At 43.3% G+C, this 25,584-nt stretch overlaps 1 protein-coding gene across 7 annotated transcripts in view; it reads left to right on the forward strand.

Annotated features, from left to right (window-relative positions):
- The window catches only part of CDH20 (cadherin 20), a 278,191-nt gene that overhangs the window by 155,466 nt on the left and 97,141 nt on the right, over nucleotides 1-25,584 (forward strand). The window contains exons 1-2 of one of the 7 annotated variants that reach the window (XM_053248508.1): nucleotides 3,325-3,372; nucleotides 6,301-6,379. The exons of 5 other annotated variants lie outside the window; for them this stretch is intronic. The gene's annotated coding sequence lies outside the window, so the exon portion shown is untranslated. Of the gene's footprint in view, nucleotides 1-3,324; nucleotides 3,373-6,300; nucleotides 6,380-25,584 lie in introns of those variants that run through there. One more of the 7 variants, XM_053248510.1, reaches the window with a different exon arrangement.

The following is a 25,584-nucleotide window of genomic DNA, read 5'->3' on the forward strand; positions in this document are numbered from 1 at the left end:
TAGAAATAAAATGCACCAAAGATAGAAACAGGAATATGACAAATCATTTTTGAGAGCCCAAACAAAAAATACATCCAAATAACGAGTGACAGCCAATTGGGGCTTAGGCAGAGCTTGTCACTGACCAGTACAACTTAAGAAGAAGCTTCTCCCTTGCCTGAAAGTTTTTATATGTAGTAGATTCGGTTCCAGTTGGAGAACAATCAGTACAGTACAGTTCTTGAAGATATTGATTTTAGATGTCATCACAGCACAGAGACTGTTTCTCATACCTGTTTGTTCTTCATACACTCTGGTTGAAGCATGTCCTTCTGCAGACTTTCCTAAGGAGCTTCTAACAGCACTTGTATTATTCTTAAGCAGGAGGAGGAACCATGCTGCTGCAACCGCCCTCCTCAGACTACAGGTACCCTTTTGCCCACCCCATTTGGATTTTTTTAAAGGTAGGCAGGGTTTCTTCCTCCCCTCCCCCGCTTGTAAAGGGGAATCCTCACCAGAGTCCCCTTTACAGGCATGCCCCGTCAAACCTTTGAACCAGTTCTGAACCAGATTGCCCGGTTTGACCCGTGGCACACCTAGGTGATACTGGTGTCTGGACTGCACTTCCGTGAGCCCCACACACACACACACTGCCAGGCTCCCTGCTGTGAGCCCCCTCCCCTGCTGCCAGCTTCCTCCCGCCACAAGGCCGAACCACTGATTTTTTCAATAATCCTAGCCGCCGCGGTGGGGGCTGAGCCAAGCAGGCTTCCCTTTCCTTCCCCTGTGGCAGCAGCAGTAGTGGGAAGAGTGGGAGCGGCCTCTGGGCCTGACCGGCCCAGTGGCCCCTGAGAACTGCGAGGCGCACCAGCGCGCCTGCACAGTTGCAATAGAGCATTGCGACGCTCAAAGGCAATCGGACCCTATTCTGTATAAACCGGAGATAGCTCTGAAAAGCAAAGTTTGTTAAATCAGACCCTAAATCAGACCCCCAAAGTTTGTTAAATCAGACTAAACTGGAGAAGAGATCACTCTAAAAAGCAAATTTGCTCTCAAATGAAATCAGTCCGTATTCTACAGGGAATATAGGAGAAATAGCTCTGAAAAGCAAGGTCAGCACTCTCTCAATCAGTCTCAGAAAACAGAAGAAATCAAGCAACAGCTCTCTCACAGTCTTTCCACTCTCACTTTGCTCACTCAAATGCAGCGTGCCTAGTGGGCAGGGGTTTTATGGGGCCAGATCTGGCCACACACACACACACACCCTTGGGAGGAAGCTCTGGGCTGCCCATTGCCAGAGCCACCACCTCTTCCCTTCTCCTCCTTCCTCTTCCAGCTCTGTCTAAGTTTGAGGTCACAGATCTCGTCAGAAGTCTCACAAGAGGGGAGTCTTTCTTGGACTCTCATGAGATTTCTGATAAGATCTGAGATCTCATTGGCAGACGGAGCCAGAGGGGGAAGGAGGAAGAGGAGACAGCCTGGCCAGGGAGAAGGAAGTGGTGTTGGCAGGAGTGGGGGGGAGACGGGATTTTTTAAGGCCTTCGCATGAGACTGGGAACCAAAACAATACCCAGGGCAGTTGGCAGGTATGCAGCCATAAAAGAAGCATACTAAGTTTTCCCCCGCCACACACACACCCTTCTTCTTCTCTAGTCCACATTTAAAATACAGTTTGGTAATATGTTTCACATTGTGGGAAACAAAATAAGAATATTGTATACTTCATGATTGTATTAAATCTCAGGGAAACTGGTGGGTTAGAAGAGTAAGAATGAGAATATTCAGTAATTAACGTCAGATTTCAAACTTTCATCCATTGCCATTTTCTTTTCTTATCCCCAATACAACTGATATTATTTCTATATACAGTACCCAAATAAATTCCTCCTTTCTATAACTGGTGTTTCTGTTAGATTCCAGTATAGTCTTTCTGAAAGCATGTGGACTGGAGTGAGCTGAAGATTGAATGGACAAACCCTAACATGACCCACAGTCTGCACAGTCTACTATAATGTGTGCCGAGTCAGGTTTTATGTGTTATAATGCTTCAAAAACCTGCAAGCCCTATTTGATCAAAGGTGACAATGGGGCAAAAGAAATGAGTGTGTACACTGGAGATCGTAACAGCCTTATCATGCCACCTTCAACTGCCCTTTAAGCAGCAGCAAGAGAAGTAGCAAACAACAAGACAAACGGCTGTCATCACCACCTTCACCTACTGCAGCTTCACTAACTGGGACTGCACAACATCTCTCTTCCCTCACAGAGGCCAGAAGGTCCAGCTGCCCTGTGAGCAGGAGGAGGAGTGTCATCATGGCTGCTCTGGGAGCTTTGCTGGCTGAAGAGCAGGATGATAATGTGTAAATAGTAATAATAAGTTCATTCACATGATGATGATTATTAGGATAGGAGAAGTCTCCCACTCTCGATAGAGATCTGCACGCACCCCCGTTTTCTGATCATCTGTGATTTAGAAACAAGGTTGGAGACACCAGCTGTGATTGTATGCTAAGCAGCAGCTGGGTCAGATCGCTTTTCCTCCTACCTCATTAAAGACCTGGATACAGCTGCTGGGTAGGAGGGAGCTCTCCGATCCAGCTGCTGCTTAGCACACAATGAGGTCATGCACACAGCCTCGCCAGGGTGGGCAGGCAGGCTGCAGGGAAGGTAGGAACTCACCTGCCTTCTCTGGCAGGCAAGTGACCACCACCCTTGCCTCTGCTGCACCACACACCCATACGAGCGGTGGTGTGACAAAGGGAAAGGCTGAGAGCAGAAGGACTTCTCCCTCACACATCCCAGGGCATGAGCGCAGCTTGAGTGTGGCTGCTTCTTCCCCTTAGCTTGCTGCTGGAGATGGCGGCAGGCCAGGGGAAAGCTGTCTAACCCAGCGGCGCTGGCTCAGACAATCGAGGTTCACTTAACCTCAGCTACATGCAAGGTTAAGAAGTGGGGCTTGGCACAGGGGCAGCACCAGGAGCAACCTTGCTCTCAGCACCTCGCACATGCCACCTCAACCAGACTGGGCTGCCCTAGCCTGGGTTAGGCTGCATGTGTTAATACCCTTATTCATTGCTGGCACCTCCAACCTTGTTTCTAACTCGAAGACAATCAGAAAACAAAAGGGCATGCTTCTCCTACCCTAACTGTAATCATGTGAATGAGCCTCCTCCCTTTATAAACCATAATCTGTCTCCAGCCTTTGAAAACCCTTTCATTATAGTTTCAGGAGTACTGTCTTCCTAGATTCTCATTGGAATCCTTCTCACCATTGTGACATACATCTTCATCTTCACTTCTACAATATCATTCTGTTCTATGTTTAGAGTGGAATCCTCTATGCAACAGTGCATCTTCTCCAGGCCATTCTCAAAGCTGTTTAATAGTTCTCAGGTAGGTAGAATAACGTGCAAAAAAAAAGAGGGACCATGTACACTGCCCTTGGAGGAAGGACCAGATATTATGTTAAAAAAAAAAAAGATGATGATGATGATAGTAATAATAATAATAATAATACTCGATGTCTGGATAAAACAAACCAGTCAATAACACCTGTCTGACTGTGTAAACAAGAAATAATAATAATAATAGAAAAAGACCAAAATAATCCCAGTGGTAATTGGCGCCCTGGGTGCAGTTCCAAAAGACCTTGAAGAGCACCTCAACACCATAGGGGCCACAGAAATCACCATCAGCCAATTACAAAAAGCAGCTTTACTGGGAACAGCCTATATTCTGCGACGATATCTATAACCATTGACAATAAAATTCAGCCATCCCAGGACCCTGGGAAGGACTCGATGTCTGGATAAAACAAACCAGTGTAAACAAGAAATAATACTAACTAGGTGAACCCGCACAGAGCATCTGTGTGGTAGTTCACTTCCTTTTTGGGGTTAGTTGGGAAAATTTGTTTGGCTGGTCCTCCCACGGCTCACTCACTCGTTCTGTACCCCCAACAACAGCTCTCTTGCTCGCTCTGCCCCCCCCACCGCCTATCTCGCGCTGTCTCTCCCCCCGTGCCTCTCTCGCACGCGCTGTCTCTCCCCCCCGTGCCTCTCTCGCACATGCTGTCTCTCCCCCCACGCCTCTCTAGCTGGCGTTGTCTCCCCTTCCCCGCGCGCCTCTCTCGCTTGCTCTGTCTCCCCTTCCCCGTGCGCCGCTCTTGCTCGCTCTGTCTCCCCTTCCCCACGGGCCTCTCTCGCTAACTCGCTCTGTCTCCCCTACCCCGCACACCTCTCTCGCTCACTCTGTCTCTCCCCCCGCACACCTCTCTCGCTCTCTCTCTCTCCCCTTCCCCGCGTGCCTCTCTTGCTCGCTCTGTCTCCCCTTCCCCACGCGCCTCTCTTGCTCGCTCTGTCTCTCCTCCACGCGCCTCTCTCGCTTGCACTGTCTCCCCCTCCCCGCCCGCCTCTCTCGCTCGCTCTGTCTCCCCTTCCCCGCACGCCTCTCTCGCTCGCTCTGTCTCCCCTTCCCCGCACGCCTCTCTCGCTCGCTCTGTCTCCCCTTCCCCGCGCGCCTCTCTCACTCACTCTGTCTCCCCTTCCCCGCGTGCCTCTCTCGCTCGCTCTGTCTCCCCTTTCCCGCACGCCTCTCTCGCCCGCTCTGTCTCCCCTTCCCCGCGCGCCTCTCTCGCTCGCTCTGTTTCTGCCCCGCACGCCTCTCTCGCACGCTCTGTCTCTCCCCCGCCCGCCTCTCTCACTCGCATTGTCTCCCCCTCCCCGCCCACCTCTCTCGCTCGCTCTGTCTCCCCTCCCCCGCGCGCCTCTCTCGCTCGCTCTGTCTCCCCTTCCCCGCGTGCCTCTCTCGCACACTCTGTCTCTCCCCCGCATGCCTCTCTCGCTCACTCTGTCTCCCCCCCATGCGCCTCTCCCGCTTGCTCTGTCTCTCCCCACCGCGCGCCTCTCTCGCTCGCTCTGTCTCCCCTTCCCTGCACGCCTCTCTCGCTCGCTCTGTCTCCCCCTCCCCGTGCGCCTCTCTCGCTTGGCCTCCCCCCGTGCCTCTCTCGCTCGCTCTGTCTCTCCCCCCCCCACCCCGCGTGACTCTCTCGCTCACTCTGTCTCCCCCACACACACACCTGCCTCTCTCGCTCGCTAAAGTCTGGGCTGCGGAGGCGCCTGATTGGCTGTCACACCAAGGAGGAGGAGAATTGTCCGGCCCACGCTGCGGCCAGGCCAATCAGGCGCCTCCGCAGCCCAGCCAATCAGCTGGGCTGCCTGGACGCATTTTCCCCAGGCACACCTAGGAGAAATATATATATAGATAATACTAAAAGTACCAAATCCAGTCAATAACATCTGGTAGACTGTGTAAATAGATGATGATGGTGATGATGATGATGATACAATGACAACAACAATTTTATTTGTTAGTCGCCTCATAACAAATTATTCTCTGGGTGGATCACATTCACATTAATTTTAAAAAGAAATCTATACTGCCTTTCATTAAAATAATCTCAAGGTGATGTACAAAACATTTAACAATATAAAACCATTAAAACTACACAATGAGAATTAAAATGGAATATAAAAATACAAATCTAATCAAAAGTTTAAAACATCCAATGAAAAAAAGTTTAAAACATCCAATGAAAATACATAAAACATGACAAATCACAAAACAAAACAACAAATACAAAATACAGTAGAAAACATTTTAAAATATTGTCTGGAGGAATAACAATAATCCAGATAATGCTGGGTAACAATTCATGAGGCTAGCATTCAGATATGTACTAGGTTAACACTGGCAGTCTATGCACTCTGTATTGCTTTTATATTTCATGTTCTTGTAGAGCTGGTTGAACATAAGTACCTTATTTGCACAAGGATACAGATATACTGGGGCTCTGTTCTATTGAGAGCACTTTTTATTGTGCACAAATTCCATGTAATCCCAACATGCTCTTGGGATATGAAAAGTACAGGGTGATTTCAGAAATATAAGTGATCTCTTTTTTCTCTCTGTCTGTTCCAAATATATTTATACAATATAAAATTTGACTGAGCTTTGGGAAAGAAGAGAGGCTGTGTAAAACCATCTTCTGAAAAGAAAATAAGCCTAGGTTACAGCATACTTGCCTTGGAACATATCATTAGAGATTATAATTCACAATCCTGGCTATGTCAGTTGCATGGTATCTCCACGCCTTTCCTCTAGTGAGGCTGCCACTGAGCTAAAAAAAATAAAATCTGGCAGGTTTTCATGCAAAAATTCTGAGGTGACATTTGAAGCTTGAAAAAAACCAATTTCTTCAGTATTAGGACCGTTTTGGGACAGATGGGGTCGACGTCATTTCCTTCTGCTTTATTCTTTTAGCCTGAAAGACTGCTGAAAAGGCCATGGACTCCTATTTCATATTCCCAGAAGCTCTTTGAAGCCTGGATATAAGAATGAGGTAGATAGTTCTGTAGCACCTCAGATAGTTATACATACACTCTAAGACTCTTATTCTCCCCCTCCCCCCCCCCCCCCCAGGTTTGATTTCACAGGTAGCTGAAAATGTTCTCTATCTTGCTGGCTAATAGTATTCCTTCATGGAGCTGAGGCAATCAGCAAGGTCAGGACCAGATAGTATAGATGTCACTTCTGGCCAGCAGTTATAAATGTCAGTTTCAAGAAAAGATAAATTAGCCCTTCGGTTACTACATATTGCAGCACTACAAGATGAACTAGCAGCAAAGCTTGGATTTTGTTCCTAGACCTACCCTACATATAAATGTAAATGCATAAAATAAAAAGTCAGTACGTATGAACAACTTGAATGCTTGCTTGTACCTGGAGGTTATGAGAAGGAGATAAACTGCAGACAGGTTGACAATTTTGGAAATAAAATAATCTCCCCCCGCCCCCACCTTTTCAAAAAACTATTGGCAGACAGTGGATTTGGGACTAAGGTTGCTAGTGCCACCTTGAGACCCATCCTGTTTTTTAAGCAGCCATACAGCTATGAAGGAGGGTGCCACATGGCAACAACCCTATTTAGCCCAAATGTGAATGTGCTAAACAGGGCTGTGCATCACATTGAACCAAGAGTTGGTTCCAAGATGACACAAGTCCTATTGGAGCATTTTGTTCCCCCTGGAAGCAATTCTGGCAAAAAACCAAAGCCCAAACCCTCCTGTAGCAACAATAGATTTGATGCAGTGTCACACTGAATTAGCATTGCATCCGATAGGAGAACTGGGGTGCTCACTTTTCAAGAAGATCCGGAGGTCCATGAAGAAAATAGCTGCCCAGAAGGCAGCCACAGCAGCAGCAATTCAAATAGCCACCTTTCCCTCCACTGATCTACCCAGAATGCACCAAGACAGGAAGCAACATCATTACATTGTGTCCTTTTCCCAGTACGTTACTGGAGTGGGGGGTGATATTGGCTGTGCTTTGGAAATGTAGGGTGCAGCCATCCCCCCCCCACCCCACATTTATGCACCAGGAAAAGGACACAACATCATTATACTGCTTCTTGGCCTGGTGCATTCTAGGACGCAAAGCTGGAGGGAAAGGTGGCATTTTGAAATGCCGCTACTGTGGTTGCCAAAAAGGCAGCCACTTTTTTCAACGAAGCCAGCTCTTTACCTTCCTCAAACCAATCCATAACCATAATCCATAACCAATTCAGTAACCATTATCAACTCAATGCAGTCGTCTCCATTCTCTGCATTGTTAACATGATGTGAGATTGGTTAGAATCAGGCTGATAATTTGACTCATGCTCTACTGCCCCTACTATGCATCCCTCTGGGTGGGTTTCTTAGAGCTAATGTAAGTTTCACAGTGGCAAAACCATGCAGACTGTGCAGGGCTGTGCAGTTGTATCAGTCTGATAGGAATGTCAGACTGATTTGCCCACTATCAGGCACTATCAGAAGGACTTCAGACACGACAGCAAGGAGCCCCAACAGTCAGAACTCCAACTAAAATCCCTGTTGTTGTCGGAACATCTTCTACATCTAACATTCCTGTCAGGCTGCCTACATTTTAGGAACTGCATGGTAGAAATCCAGGGAAGGAGGGTGAGGTAACCCACTTCAGGAGACACCCCCCCCCCAAAAAAATGGTCAGAGGGTCCCCTACAGGGGAATTTCTGGTTACCCCTTCCCTGCATTTCTGGCATGCAGCCCTTCAAAAGCACCTCTGCTGCTGATTCAGCAATAAATAACATTTGATTCAGCAGCAGCAGTTGAAAGGCTACATTCTGGAAATGGGAGGAAAGCAACCTTCATGAGGCACCCCCAGGATCAGACAGTCCTCTGTGGGGGCTGCCTTCACCCTCTCCCCAGTTTCCAAGGTGCAGTCCCTTTAAATCCACCCAGAAGCTGGCTTTGAGAGAAAGTTTCTCCAAGCTAGCCCCTGGGCTGCTTTAAAGGGACTGTTCCCCCAAAATTGGGTGGTGGGGGTAAAGGCAGTCCCCTGCCAGGGACCCTCTGGCACTGGGTATCCCCCATGGAAGCTGCTTTTGCAACCCCACCTCCTGGTTTTGTGGATTCAGTCTTTAAAAATCACTCCGGGATCCAGCTTGGAGAGCAAGTCTCCCAACTGCACTCTTGAAATTGGAGGGTGGGGGCAAAGGCAATACCCACCACAGGGGGCCATCTTGCCACCACCACCCCAAGTTTCAGGGGTGCAGTCCTCAAAAATGAGCCTGGGCAGGGGCATAGCCACCATTGTGTGACCTCAGGGAGATCCGCTTCTGGCCACACTGCAAACGCAGGGCTGGCCTGGATCTAACACCCGGATGGGGCCTGGGAGCTAGATCACACACACCCCTGCATCTGTCATCAGTCGTGGGTGTGTGGCTAACCTCCAAATCTAATGTCAGACGCAGTGGGCAGAGTGAGCGGGGCCACCACTGGTCTGGCTCCACTAGTGACCTTGGGAATTGACTGGGAACTACTTTCTTTCTAAGCTGCCTTCCGGGCTGCTTTAGAAAACTGGGGGAGGGGGACAAAGGTAGCCCTGTGCTGGGGAACCTCTGTGGTCTGCCAATTTCTAGAGTGCAGACCATGAAAATCATCAATGTAATGTCAGTAAAATGTCAGAATTCTGATCCAAATCTGACCAAACAGTTTTGCTGGGTGTATTTCTCTTTCCAGTCAGGTCAGGTCAGGTCAGATTGGATCCAATATTTTTAATGGTGCACAGGCCTAACCAGTATAATGAATGTTTTATTTATTATCTTAGTGTGAGGTATATAAGGGTTTGTTTGTTTTTCCTGTTAGAGAAGTTGATTGCTAATCATCATGTGCAGCACAAAGCTATGCATATTTACTAGGAAGAAAATCCCAGTATCTTTTTGGGCTTTGGGGGCTTTCTCTTCTATCTATCTATCCATCTATCTATCTATCATATTTATATACTGCCTTATATATGTATCTCTAGGTAGTGTACATAATCCAAAATATAACAAAGACAAAACAGAATAAAAACAAATAAATCACTTTCACAAAATAAAAGCAATTAAAATACTTTCACAGAACAAAAGCAATAAAAACAAAACACTTTGACAGAATAAAAAAAAATTAAACAAATTAGTTTTTGTTAAGAGCCTGAAAAAACAGGTATGTCTTAAGGGTCTTTTTAAAAACAATCACAGATGGAGAAGCTCTTATTTCAACAGGGAGTGCATTCCAAAGCCTTGGGGCAGCCAGAGAAGGACCAGACGAACCTGTGGCAATGATAACCCAGATAATAGGCGGCAGGGTTCACGACAAAGGAGGCTCTCTCTTATGTACCCTTCCTTATGTGCTTAGGATTGCAGCCCTAGATGTTTACTGATGCTAGCCATAGCTAAAGCTAACCAAGCTCCTTCAGAACTACTGCTAGAGAGAAATTCACTTTGAAGTGAGAAGGGGAGTGAATGCTCATCTCCAAAGCTGGTTCCTGATTTGCAAACCAAGATTTCCAGGGAGCTAGTGTTTTGTCTGGCACAACGGGGAAATGACTTGATTATCAAGCCAGAGGTTGCCAGTTTGAATCCCCGCTGGTATGTTTCCCAAACACCTATCTTGGGCAGCAGCAATATAGGAAGATGCTGAAAGGCATCATCTCATACTGCATGGGAGGCGGCAATAGTAAATCCCTCCTGTATTCTACCAAAGACAATCACAGGGCTCTGTGGTCGCCAGGAGTAGAAAATGACTTGACGGCACACTTTACTTCAGTTTTTTTACTATCCTGGACCACTCTTAAAACAAACATCCCCGTGCAGCCTTGCATTTACATCTGCCAAGGATACTAGTCTACCTGCTCACACATACCTGTTTTATTTGTAACACACTGGCAACCTGAAATGGAAAAAGAATTAGCTGTCTTCTAGGGGACAAAATAAACCCTGCCTAGTCCCCTGGAATCAGTTCTTACTCATCACAGACTACCAGGCAAGGGGTTATTTGCAAAGCCTGTCCTGCTGTATCAAGATGCCTATACAGTCTGAAATGCCACTGAACTGTCAAAATGACACCAACTCTCCTGCTTATTTGTTTGCTTGTTTTTTAAAGGAAACACAGAATGAGGTTGGAGGCAGAGAAAGGGCAGCCCCTCTAGAATTTGCCACCCAAAACACCTACTTCATTTTGCTTCGAGGTGAAGGCAGAAGTTACTTCAGCACTTTGATTCTTATACATTTATAATCTATTCTTATAAGCCTATATTGGAGCTAGTGTAGCATAGTAGCTGAGACTGAGATATGAATCTTACCTTGCTGTGAACTTACTGGAGGCCTTAGATATGCTACTCTATCTCAGCTTCAGGCTCTAATATGGGGGATAATCTAGGAATAATAATATTGGCCTGCTTTACAGGATTGTCATAAGGATTACAAGATAATGTACATGAAGTGCTTTATACATGCTAAAGTGCTGGATGCATACTAAGTATTACAATTATTAATGTGGATTTGAAAGTTAAAACTGACTTCACTTTTAAGAATTATAAGGTCAACTGAATTGCTAGCGTGTGGACTGTACGTGATATGTGTTTGGCAACTCTCTACCTTTTAAAGGAAGTTTGTTGAAACACTCTCGGCTGGTAAAAGTAATTGATAAGGCCCTTTATAGAGAACTTAGAAACAAAACACCAGATACCATGCATATGGGTCTGTCAGTATTCTTCGGGGGCTTATAGGACATAACTTTTCTGTCATTCTGTAAGAGGTGTTGGTTGTGGTGTTGTGTTCGGGGTTTTTTGTTTGTTTATTTTTTTAAAGGAGATGAAATACTTTGGATTTTGAGTGAAATGGGTTGCTGATATGTCCCAAGATAATCTTTTGACTTATCTGTGGTTATAATTTTTTGACATTGGATTGTATTCTCAGTTAATGTGTATGCACTATATGGCACATTGTCAAGTTTCATTGTATTTTTCCAATATCTTAATAAAAGAAAAAGTAGTTAAAAACCTAAAACCAGTCTCTTTCAATAATGAAAACATTCTCTTTCCATAATTAAAACAAATGCCTCAGGATATGATCTTTAAAGAAACTTGCACTATCATCCATTCATCCAGCCAAGATAATAACCTCCAATATTTATCCAGTATCCAAGGACATTGAAGCATCATGCAGTTCCTGCCATACATTATTGACTGCCTTCTTCCCAGTGCATTCTTCTGCTTTTTGCAGGTGTGTGGGTTGCTTCCACAATGCAAAGCGACAAATGACTTGTGGGTAGAACATGGAAAGCAGTGGGCAGAACACCTTACTCAAGAGTGCTGGCAGGGAAGGCTCCAGCCTCCCATTTAAAACTGAAACCTTCTCATCAATTGAAGGACTGTTGTGGATCTGTCAGATGCAGAGGGCTTAGGTTAAAGCAGGAAGTTAAAGGCATCTCAGTTTGTGAATCACATATTCCTATTATATCTGTTCAGACTCCACATGAAATATCATAGGGAAATGAGATCCTCACTTCAGTTAGGGCCAAATCAGACATAATACCTGACTAGATATCTCATATTCAACCACAGGGGAGGAGGGGTGGGCTTCAGATCAGGGCCATGGTACTATTTTAACAAACCTTCCCTCAGGCTCATCAGGGGGAAACTTGCAGGTATCATTTTATATCTATATGTTTCCCATCATTGGGTAAATAGCAGCTCTGGTAGAGGACAAATCAAATTAGGAAACCTATCCAGGAAAGAAAAGTTAACATATCCTTTCATAGCCCTGATCTGAAGCAGGGGCACATGGCTACAGTGACCAATTTTTTAAAGTGCGAAATTCACTCAGAAATATCTAATATCACTTTGACCTTTCGGTATAGCCATAAATCCTATTGAACAAATGGAATAAATGAGTGACATCTAATTGAAGACCCATTCATTTCAGTGAAACTGTCACAAGTAACTTTAGTTAGAAAGTGAAACATACAGGTACTAGAGGTGCACATTTGTTTCATGAAAATTGAAACAAATGTGGTCCATTCATTTCTGCTAAATCAAATGCCCGAGGGTCATATAAGTCATCCTTCACTTTTGGTTTGGGTGTGGGGAAGTGAGTTCCACATTACAGATGAGAAAGATTTGGGGAAGAGTTTGCAAATTATCTTCCTTCTAAACAGATGATGGAGTCCATATCATTTGGTTCAGTTTCTATATCAACTGAATTGAAATATCAACAGTTTATTATATCAACTGATAAACAGGGGGTTCTTTTCTGTGGAGGGGTGGATAGCGAATCTGTAAATAAGGGGCATTAGGTCTATGGGAATTTAGGGATTAGGTTCCTGGGCTGCTCAAAATGGCCAGAAATCAGCCAAAAACTTCTGGTTTTGTCCCCCACCCCCAAAGACCCCTACCATGCTGCAGAGTGGTCCAGGGCATCCAGGGGGCCAAAAATCAGCCAGAAACCAACTAAAAATAGCAAACTTGCCCCATTTTTTCAACTAAATGAGCCATAAAACGGCTCCCAAACAACATGGTGGCCGGAAATGACCTCCAAGGTAACTTCCAGCCGCCTCCAACCCACGTATATACAGGTCTAAACCTTCCCCCCCTCCACTTTTTCGCACATTCCAAGGTCAGGTGCGAATTACCCGACTGCAGATACATGAAACCACGAGTGCTAAACCTGCGATTAACAAGGTCCTCCTGTAACTGAATTATATTGATTGATAGACTTGAATTCTGTCAATTGAAATATAAACAGTTTATTATAAATCTGTTCCTTGCTACTAAAATCACTATGTTCAGGAGCTGGAAAACTCCTAAACCACAATCTCTTTTTTAGTTTACACAATATGGACCGCCCTCCCTTTTACTTGAATGTAGTAATGCTAAAAAATTTAAAAGTACTACATTTTTTAATGTAGTAGCAGCTGCAGGGGCCCCTGAATCACAGCGGCCATGGCACTGAGAGAAAGCTAACCCCTTTCCCCTATGCAATTTTTCCAATCAAAATCCCTGAAGCTTATAAATCCATGTAGGAAAAACATAAAGGTACTAAACAGGTGCAAAAAAAAATTTTTTTAAATTATTTTCAATTTTTTATTGTTCTGTTCCTTTCGTTCTTGAAAACTTATTTTTCAGTTATTAAGTCACCCAACCAAATTTGTTTTGTTATTTAATTCATTTTCGTTATCCATTTTTGCTTTCAGTGGGGGAATCAGATGATGATGATTATTGGCTGACATAATCCACAGCCCTATAGCAACAGAGGGGCTGAGAATCCACAAGAAGCCTTCAACATCCTTGCACTGAAGGCATCTTTGTGCAGCAGACAAGGAATGGAGGGAGAGCAATGTTCGTGTCTCTCCCTTCCCACCCAAAACAACAACAACAAATATTTATATACTGCTTTTTAACAAAAGTGTCCAAAGCGGTTTACATAGAGAAATAATTAAATAAATAAGATGGATTCCTGTCCCCACAAAGGGCTCACAATCTAAAAAGAAACACAAGATCGACACCAGCAACAGCCACTGGAGGGATGCTGTGCTGGGGGTGGATATCGCCAGTTGCTCTCCCCCTGCTCCATAAAGAGAATCACAACATTTAAAAAGGTGCCTCTTTGCATAGTTAGCAGGGGGCCTTTCCAGTGGTATAAATATATTTCTGAGGGCTGCACAGCCCTTAGGAACATATTTATATCACTGGGAAGGGCTATCGAAGGAAACAGAGAGAGGTGAAAATCACTCCCTGCTACCCCTCCATGCCTTGTCCACTGTGCAAAGAAGCCTTCAGTGCAGGGATGCTGAAGGCTTCTTTCAAATCCACGGGGCTGTGGATCATATCAAACATTATTTATTATTGTTGTTGTTGTTATACACTTTTCAACAAAGACATTCTCAAAGCTGCTTATATAGCAAAAGAAATAAAAGTAAGAAAATGGTTCTCTGTCCCAAAACGGCTCATAGTCTAAAAAGAAACCCAAGGTAGACACCAGCAAAAGGCACTGGAGGTATGCTCTGCTGGTGCAACAGATGTAATTCCTCTCAATTCTGTATTTTACACCTAACTGACATGAAATTTTCAGGTTCTCTACCATTCCTCCTAGGGATCAGACCTACAGTATCACCCTTCAGACACATGAGGAAATGAGTCTCTGTTTTATAAGCAACAAGACCATGTGCAGCTCACCTAATCCTCCTGCATGCATGCTGTTGCACCACAGGACTATGACTTCTGAGCACTTCTCGCACTCTGGAAGTTTTCTGCTGATCGAAAACACATCACTTAGTACTCGGAGGTCTTAGTCCTGTGGGCTGTGGGTGCATCCCCATAGAGCCTCTTTACATGTAGTCTTCATTAGAATATCAGACAGTGTCTGGAGGTCATGGAAGTTTGCTCCCTGATTTTGTAAGAGAAGGACTTCCACTATAGGGAAGGTGTACAATTGGCCATGGCCCAGATAAATCTGTTCGGTAAACAAGAGCTGGGAGAACCAAGAGGAAGTATAGGATTGGCCCCATTGCTCCAGCCAATGAGCCACTTTGGTAAAGTAGAACCTGCTTTGGGAAAGTCTCCTGCCTGACCTATAGTGGATCCAATAGTGTAACATCATCTGCTGCTGTACCCCATCTCTGCTTCTCCCATGTCATCCACTGGTACTAGAAGACTTTGTTCTAGCTGGTACTAGCAGATTTTCAGCAGCAGACTTGGGTACATTTCTGAACAATGTTTTTATTAATCAATAATTAAAATTGTAAGTTTAAGATGAAACACACACAGGGACCATATGCTTTAATATTATAGTCACTCAGCATAACTGAGTGACTATACTCAGCAGCAGAATGAAAGGCAGGGATTTGGAGATCACCAGACACTATTGTAGTTCAGTGTCATCAGTCATGATGCACCATGCTTAATAATGATCTGGCAACATTATAACTCATTGGCGCTTGGATGTTCCAGGTTTCTAAACTGCATAGAAGGAATGTCCCCAAGTTTAGTGCTGCCCTCCTCAAACAATCACTGAAGCCAGGGACAGCAGGAGGTGTGGCTAAGGAGTGTGTTTGCTAGCCTGAGCACTCCTATTTGTCCTCTGTGGGGATCAGCATGCCCAATTTTCAAAAAGGGCATACATTCTCACCTTTAAATATTAACCTGTGTGTGATGCTAGCACACACACACACACACACACACACACACACACACACACACACTTCTAATGAATAAAGAATACAGATGCAGTGACTGAGCACAGAGATTCACAGAGTCAGGCCTAACTATTAATATATCTTTCTAACTACAAATAACTGAACCAACCACATGGGAATGGGGAAGGTAGGGAAACACAATGTAGAATGAACTGAAAATATTTAAGAAGCAACTGATTGGAACCTGGCTTTGCTCTAAGGCAAACAGACTAACAGGGAACATATTACTTTTCCTCTAAAAGATCTACACTGTCTACCAATAGGTTTCCAGGCAAAATACAAAGTGCTAGTTATTATCTATAAAGCCCTTAATGGCTTGGACCCATGGTATTTAAGAGAATGTCTTCTTTGTTATGAACCCCATTGCCTATTAAGATCTTCAGGGGTTAGGGTCATCTGAGGGTGCCGCCAGCTCGTCTGGTGGCGACTCAAAGATGTGCCTTTTCTGTGGTTGCTCTGGGACTGTGGGATGCACATCCTGCTGAGATTAGAGCTGCTCCATCCCTGTTGACTTTTAGGAAACAACTGAAGACACATCTTTTCAGCCAAGCTTTTTAGTTTAGTTAGCTTTTATGGGTATTTTAATCTGATTTTATGTTTTAACTGTTAAATTCTTTGGTTTGGTTTGTTCTTGGTTTGTGTTATGCTGTAAACTGCCTAGAGACTTTGGTAGTGGGCGGTATACTAATTAATTAATTAATTAATTAATTAACAGTCTCCAAAGAGAAAGAATTCACAAAAAAACAAGCTTCTGGCTCTTTCTTTTACAGACTTTCAGCCCCAACCCCCAGCCTCTCTGATTGAAGGTTTCTTTGCAGAAAGAAGACCAATCATAATGTTGGACACATTTGCTAAAATGTATTTGAGCTGAATATTCTAAACTGCCTAATCTCCCTTCCCCTCTCTGCAATCTCTATCTGATAAATCTGGCTACTGAAGGAAACTAAAAATGTATGAACAACAAATGACAAAAAACACCAGGTTTTTCTATGGTACACTTAGAAAAAAGGCTAATGGAGACATACCTCTACTTGCTGGGGATGACACATAATATACAATAGCTATCCTGATTTGGATGGGCTGTACTGATGGTATTCAAAAGCATGTGGTATTGCCATTGATCCATTTACCTTTCCAGTCACATCCAGTGCTCATGTGGGGCTGCTAGGTAAGAATTATAGGACAATGGTTTGACCATTAAAGTCAGGGGCGTAACAAGGCTGGAGTGGGCCCAGAGACAAAAAATTTTAATGGGCCCCTCGCTGATACACACACACACACACACACATACACTTCATATGTGACTTGCCTCTGGGGGGGGGGGTTCGAGGTGTGGGGGCCCCCAGGCAGCCGCCTCCCCTTGCCTAATAGTAGTTATGCCCCTGATTAAAGTATATATATAGGATTAACAGCAAAGGAGAGTTAGGAAAGCATGAAAAGTAAGCTCTTTAATGAAGAAAAGTACTTACCCCCTGCTCTCAGTTTTAAATATTGCAACAAATTAAAGAGCAAAATAAACAGTTCACTTAAAGCATACTCTGCACTCTGCTTTAATTTCTTCCCACTGTGTTCATTACCAAGCTGTTTGCTTTCTTGGAGGCAGGATAAGGATGAGAGAGGGAAAACCTTTTAAAAAGAAGTCATTACATATGGAAGTCAATCTCCACTAATGTATTCCTACAACAGGGTATGTGCTGCTACAAACTGCTTACTATGTAAATATATATATAAATCAAATCTAAGTATAGATACATACATATGCAATTTTATAAATTTGATTACATCCCTCTTTCTCCTTCTCACTGCCTCTTGACTCAGCTAAGCACATGGTGTTGCAAAATACTTCTCCCTGCTGCTTATGCCCTGTGGAGACTTCCTGAAGTCCATAAAGTTCTGCAGGCAGATCTAGGCAAAGTATTCAAAATTAAGACTTAAGATAGGCCTGACAGCTGTAACTGTCATATCAAATATTCAAAGGCGGTTAATGATCCTGATTAGAGAAAGTTCAGCTCTTGGAAAATCTAAAACCTGTCTAAACAGAATCCCTCTGAGTCCCCACAACCAACAATTCATTACCATTTTGCTTTACAGCTCCCATTGTTCAAAACACAAAGACCAGGTTAGAATTTCCTATTTGTCAAGGTGAGGGAGAAAGATTCTGTATAAAGACACCACCTGATGGTGCAGCGGGAAAATGACTTGACTAGCAAGCCAGAGGTTGCTGGTTTGAATCCCTGCTGGTATGTTTCCCAGACTATGGGAAACACCTATATTGGGCAGCTGCGATATAGGAAGATGCTGAAAGGCAGCATCTCATACTGCACGGGAGATGGCAATGGTAAACCCCTCCTGTGTTCTACCAAAGACAACCACAGTCACCAGGAGTCGAAAACAACTCGACAGCACACTTTACCTTTACCTCTATAAAGGTATAGAATGAGAATGAAATCCTTAAAAATAAGGAGGGGGCCCCAACAGTCACAAAAAGTCTTCTGAAAGGGGTTATTAATAATTAATAATAAACAACTTTAATTGTTAGCTCCCCCATAACAAATTGTTCTCTGGGTGGCTTACTACACAACATTAAAACATGTGATAAAAACACACAACATATTAAATCATCACATGCAAAAAGCGGGGGGGGGGACAAAGTACAGTACAAAACAATTTAAAAGATTTTTTAAAGATAGTTGAAATCAGAACAAAATTTAAAAGGTCTTTACCTGGCGACTAAAAGAACAAAGTGATGAAATCAGGTGAACTTCACTGGGAAGGCTAATCCATAAATGGAAAGCAACCACTGAAAAGGCCCTCTCCCTTGTAGGAACATAGGAAGCTGCCAGTCAGATCATTCATCCATCTAGCTCAGTATTGTGTTCACAGACTTGCAGGGGCTTCTCCAAGGTTGCAGGCAGGAATCTCTCTCAGCTCTATCTTGGAGATGCCAGGAAGAGAACTTGGAACCTAGATGCTCTTCCCAGAGTGTCTCCATCCCCTAAGGGGAATATCTTACAGTGCTCACAGTTCTAGTCTCCCTTTCAAATGCAACCAGGGTGGACCTGCTTAGCTAAGGGAACAAGTCATGCTTGCTCCCACAAGACCAATTCTCTTCCCTTGTAGTATTTCCAATACTTGTACTCCCTTTAGTAGCTCTTCAAATACATGAAGGGCTATCACAAAGAAGAGAACAAAGACTTGTTCTATACTACCCTGGAAGGCAGAGTAGATCTAATGGCTTAAGTTATTGGAGGGTAGTTTTTGGCTGAACATTAGGGGAAACCTCTTAATGGTGAGAACAATACGACACTAGAACCAATTACCTAAGCCTGGCCATTGTGGCTGGGGATGATAGGAATTGTAGACCAACAACATCCAGTGACCCAAGTTTGAGAAGCTGACCTAAGAGGTAATGGGCTCCCATCTTCAAGGAGAGCTGGATAGCCTTCTGCTGGGGATGCTCTAGATCTGGATTTCCTGCACTAAGCAGAGAACTGGGCAAGTGTGCTACAAGTCTTCCTCTTCCCCTATGATTCTGACTTTAGCAGTGCAACAGTCAAGGGGCATTGGTCAGTAGAAAAGAGAGGGTATTTCCAGGGGGATTTTATTGCATATTATGGCATGTGAAAGATTTGGGTTTGTAGCCATTTTAAAGAGACTACTTGGGTTTTTTTTTAATGTATTTTTCAAGACTCATGTAAAACAGTCACTGATGAAAGTGATTCATGGCATGATTAGAACTTTGTAAAACCTTTGATGCAGACACTAAAGGTGATCTTCTGATCATGTCAGAATGAGCTTGCCTTTGATTACAATCAATCTAAAATTTCCACCAATCTCTTAATAAGTTCAGATGTGTCTCTAGTGAAAAGCCATTGTGACTCAATTTCTCAATATTACTTTGAGGTAAAAATTAGATAAGAGTAGCCACAATCCAGAAAGATCCTTTGGTGTGTACAAGCATTTGCATGTACCCAGCTGGACAGTATTTCTAGGAGTGTGAAAGCATGTTTTTTCCATCTTGTTTCTCCTTTCATTTTCCTTAATTAAGTCCCCATTCTTTAAGTTATTCTTTCATTTATTTTCTGTTCATTTTATTACCCCCATCTGTCTTCATGAATATTATTTTTAATCGGTCTTCTAAAGCTGTTTTTCCCCCACTGCTACAGCAATTCTCTGCACAGCATTTCCTGGTAGGTATCATTTTGATTTTCTCAATATGGTTAAGAGATGCTATGTGGTTCCAGAGCATTGTCGAATAAAAATGTGGCTGCCATCACACACACACACACACACACACACACACACACACACATGCACACCCCACCCCCAGTGCCCCAGAAGTCCACTGCATCCAAGGCACTGTGGAAAAATAAAAATGGCAGCTGTTTCCAGAGGAATTCCCTGGAAAGAGAAAGCTCCCATGTATGAATGGGGTTCCAAAACCCCATTTGTATCTAATTGCACTTCATTCATTTGGAGGTACATTCGGTTCAGAAAGAAAGAAATAGGGCCCCAATTTGGTTCAGTTTTTTACTAGTTCCAAACAAATACACACCGCTATGCATTCTTTACCATGAAGTTCTTTGAATTTCAAGTGTGGCATATGATGTGGTGTTAAGGGCATTGGTGTTAAGGTCATTACCAACACCCTACTTGCAAGAACCTTTAGTACAGGAAGATGAAGTTAGATCAGCACTCTGGTCATTACCAAGTCGGAAGGCTACAGGAATCAATGGAATAGCGACAGAAATATGTCAGGCAACAGAAGAAGAATCAGTCAAGGCTCTAACTAAACTATGCCAGCAAATTTGGAGAACAACAGAGTGGCCAACAGACTGGAAGAGGTCAGTTTACATACCCATACCAAAGAAAGGAGACTTAAAAGATTGCGCAAACCATCGCACAATATCCTTAATTTCACATGCTACCAAAATATTCTTCAGGATCATCCAACACAGATAAGAGCCCTATGTGGAAAGGGAAATGCCGGATGTTCAAGCTGGTTTCAGAAAAGGCTGAGGAACAAGAAACATCATTGCTGATGCACGCTGGATAATTGAGAAAGCCAAAGAATACCAAAAAGAAGTCAGTATGTGCTTTATTGACTACAGAAAAGCCTTCGATTGTGTCAACCATGTCAAGTTGTGAAATATCTTTAAGAAAATGGGCGTCCCAGAACATCTAATTGTTCTCATGAGAAACCTATACACAGGGCAGGAAGCTACAGTCGAGACAGAACATGGTGGAACAGACTAGCTCCAGATTGGCAAAAGAGGAAGACAAGGCTGTATACTTTCTCCTTATTTATCCAATTTATATGCTGAACATATACTGAGAGAAACTGGATTGGAAGAAGATGAGCATGGTTTTAAAGCTGGAGGAAAAAACATCAATAACCTGTGCTATGCTGATGACACCACTCTGATAGCTGAGAATGCAGATGATCTGCAAGCTCTAGTAATGAAGGCCAAGGAGCACAGTGGGAAAAAAGGACTACAACTAAATGTAAAGAAGACTAAACTAGTGACAGTGGGTACAGCAACCAGCCTCATAACTGGCAATGAAGACACTGAAGTGGTGGATAGCTTCTGCCTTTTACGATCGACCATCAACAGTAAAGGATCCAGCAGTCAAAAAATACACTGCAGACTAGCACTTGGTAGGCTGCAATGAAGGCCTTGAAAAGGATATTTAGATGCCGTGACGTGTCTATATCTACAAAGATTACAATTGTTCGGACCATGGTTTTCCCCGTGACATTCTATGGATGCGAAAGCTGGACCTTGAAGAAACAAGTTAGAAAAAGTATTGATGCTTTTGAACACTGGTGCTGCAGAAGACTTTTGAGGATACTATGGACAGCCAGGAAAACAAACAAATGGATCATAGAACAAATCAATACAGAATTTTCACTCGAGGCACAAATGACCAAGCTCATACTAACGTACTTCGGACACACTATGTGAAGATCCAGCTCCCTTGAGAAGTCCATTATGCTGGGAAAGGTTGAAGGAAAGAGAAGAAGAGGACGACCAGCAGCAAGGTGGATGAACTCGATTACGACAGCAATGAATGCACCACTGAGACACCTTAAAGGGCAAGTTGAAGACAGATCATCCTGGAAAGAATCTATCTAGGTGGTCGCTAAGACACCAACTTGACGGCACTTAATCAATCAATCAATCAATCAAAAATATGTTAAATATATAAAATATATACCCACACAAGAAGGTCATGTAGCTGAGTGGATGCTTGTACTCTTGGTCTGCTTACACAAGTGGTGCAGCTACACAATAAGGGTAGCTGCTAGCTTTCATTTCCTGCAACATATATGGACTGAAAAAGAACACATATGAAAAAAGCAGGTGTGCCACAGGTTGCTCAAGCATACCTTGTTGCACCAGAGCAACACTAATCTGGAACACAAGCTTCCAACCTAGTGGAACTAGCTAGCACAACATCTATCTATGTGGTTGCTAAGAGTCAACACCGACTTCATGGCACTTAATTAATCAAGAGCTACTAGTTGGACGCTGATTGCATCATTTTTTTAAAAAATGGACTTTTATCCAAAGATTACAAATCTGTTTTTGCTCTTTAAATGGATTTATTATTCTCAGAAGAACAGGCCTTTTGCAGAAACTGTGAGTTTTGTTCCTGCAGCTCCAAATCTACTGAACCATACAGAGTCTGTCATAGTAAATAATGTAATACAAGGGTATGTACACAGTGTAGAATCAGCTGTTGATAAATAACACATTACAGTCAGTTTAATAAATACGTTATGCTGATGAGGTTATTTTAACAATATATATCTAGGTCACTATAACAATGCCCAACTTGGCGTGCAGAAACTCACACTGCACACCCCTTTGCAGCCAGTTATCTTGTGGTTCCCTGTATTGATTCATACCTCCCAAATGTCCTCAGTATGAGAAACACTAGAAATTATTTTTATTTTAAAATTATTTTTGCACAGCAACATTGTGCTTAATTGTTCTTCTTTAATGTATGGGAAGACCTATCATCCCATGCATGTAGGCAGAAGCAGGGAATACTTTTGCTTCTGCCTTACAGCCTTTGAATAGTTGGTAAGGATATCCCAGGGTGGGAGGGCCTCCATTTTTGAAATACACCTAAACATAACTATGTTGCTAGTTAGAGGGGGGGAGCCCGTTTTCTTTATTAAATCGCACATGGATTATCGTTAATGGCAAAGTTCGGTTCTATACAATTGCAGACCTCCCAAAACCCAAAGATTTGTTATAACAATCAGCTGGATACTGGCATATAGGAAATGTTGCTAGGGTAAATACTGCTACCCCCACTTCTCTTCCTCTAGTGAAGCTCTAATGCATCCCCTACATACCACACAAATAAAAAGTCAATGCAAAGGGTGTTTTGTTTTTAGTTTTGTTTTTTTAATTGACTATAAGAGTATGTGGATTGGACTGTAATTGCTTTTTACTACCTAACTAAATGGCCACATTAATCATGCATGCATACATACTGCATCTTACCTTTGCTCTGCTAATTAATCAAAACAACTAAAAAAAAATCATCCTGATGTGGGAGCTTGATCCTGTAAATCTGATGAGTACTCTCTGCATCCAATCTACCAAGGCACTAGAAGTTTCTCCTCAAGTTAATGCTCCCATTCACATTAACATGCAAGGTACAGACTGCTTGATGTTTGGCAGGAATAAGCAAATACTGCACACACGAGACAGATGATTTTCAAAAGGCTTGTGTAATCCAGTTAATCAAAACCAATGTGTACTTATGCCCTTCTCAATGAAATCTCTTCTCATGACGAATGTCAAAAGATGTTATGCAGCTGGTTTTGTGTAAAAAGCAGATTTTATTTTTAGGGACACTCGAGGTTTTTATTATAACTGGGTGCAAAATATTTTTACTGTATTTTAAATCTTGGTAGGCTCTGAGACAATTGAAAGTTTGCCTTCCCTTTCTGAGCAATATTTGTTCAATATTAGTCATAATTTGACACTTTTCAGTGTACAGTCCTGGTAGGTGGAAAACTAGATTCATGGCCCTTTTGTTAATGGAGTCAAGGAAAGAGGGCCAAGATCACAATCTCCGCCTGCCCCACCCCCAGCGTAGCCTTCTGGCAAATCCTGTTGCCATAGATTCTATCCCTTTCACACATTTGGACTGGCAGAACCCACAACTTGGCTAGGGAAGAAAGTCTTCAGGAGGGCCAGATTTGGCCCAGGGGCCTCCCTGGTGTATGGAATACTTTAGAATTATTTTTCCATATTTATCTTAACTGGTGCTTTCTGCATACCTTCCTTAGTACAATATGGCCCCTTTGGTTGTATCTAAGCTAGAGAGTTGCTGAAGGAAGGGTGATTTTTGCTGATCCCCTTTACCCTCTCAAGCCCCCCATGCTTCAATCCACCCCTCAACCCTTTGCAGCGGGGTTTGGGAGAGTGCAAGGGGGCTGGAGAGGGAGGGGAAGATTGGCAACAAACAATCAAAAAGGCAACCCTTGTGATCATAAGATCTTCTGCTGCTCATAGAAGACAACATTTGGATACAGTCTCTTGTCTCCACAAATCCATAGTGGTGCATAAATGAATGGCAGCTACATTGGTTTTAGCTAAAAGATGAGTGTAACTTCTCCTCAGAGAAGTTCCAGAAGAGAAAGGTTGGAAAGTGTATTTCCATGGAAATCTAGCCACAACCACTTATCTCTACACTTGCTCCCCAACATTTTTCAGCAGTAAAAATAGAGGCATACCTGGGAATGTGTAAAGGCCAAAGGGCATGGCCAAGCAACACGGAAGGTGTGGTGTACGATTTTCAGGGAGCATGGCCAAGCAAGCTGGGAGATGTGGTGTACCATTTGGACTTCAAGCATGCTGCAAATGAAAATAGCAAGTAATAAAGCGTGTGCAGAGTACAGTATTTCAGATAATAAAAAGAGATGAGCCAAGGCCATATCTTCCAATGTTTTACAGATGAAAATAGAGATACGTAGGTGTAACAAACAATCCTTTACCAAGGATTGCTGCCCAGCTTCCCCAGCCATTATTACATATTGCTGAAGACTAGATTTCACCCCACTTTATGCTGTGCACTGCATAATGCCTTCGTGTTGTGCATGCTGTTTCATGTGGGTGCACTAGAAAAACAATGCGTCCACGCACCAACAGAGATTTAATCAATAATCTAAAAACCTTTGGTTTAAAATGAGAGTTAAGCTGCTTTACATTTCCATTCATGCTCTAAAAATAATGGAAATCGCAAGTTAAGGTGCCCATCTTAACTTCCATGCTGTATATGCTGTAAAGACTTTGTACAGTCTGGTAAATGCTGATAAAAATGGGGCTCCATGCACCCACACTTTGCCTTGATCTTTCATTTGGACATTGGGCTGGGGAGGAATGCATCCAGGCAGACATTTAGCAGGTGCAAGTTTCCCTAATCACTTCCTAGAGATGTCCCTGATGAATTTCTGCCTGATGCATCTCTGATCAAAGCAAAGTGTGGGTGCATGGAAGCCTCATTTCTAAAGACATCATTATATACCAGACTGTACAAAGTCTTTACAGCTTATAAAGTATTGAACCCCAATGACTCATATCCCAAGATTACTGTACCATGAGAATAGTAGAACGGTTATTTCATAACTTTGAATGTATGTCTGTTGGAAGCTCAGTAGGAATAGCCCATATTAGGCTGAGAATTGAATACAGGGGTGCGCAACTAGATGAGAGCCAGCACAGTGTAGTGGTGAGAGTGTTGGACGAGGACCGGGAAGACCTGAGTTCGAATCCCCATTCAACCATGAAACTCACTGGGTGACTTTCGGCCAGTCATGTATCTTTCAGCCTAACCTACCTCACAGGGTTGTTGTGAGGATGAAAATAACCATGTACACCATTCCGAGCTCCTCAGAGGAAGAGCGGGATATAAATGTGAAAATAAACAAACAAACCAACGGTCCTGCTTGAATTTAAGCAAGGAAAATCAAAGGAGGTATAGCCCA

The sequence above is a fragment of the Hemicordylus capensis genome, chromosome 4 (assembly GCF_027244095.1).
Source record: "Hemicordylus capensis ecotype Gifberg chromosome 4, rHemCap1.1.pri, whole genome shotgun sequence".
Taxonomy (NCBI): Eukaryota; Metazoa; Chordata; class Lepidosauria; order Squamata; family Cordylidae; genus Hemicordylus; species Hemicordylus capensis.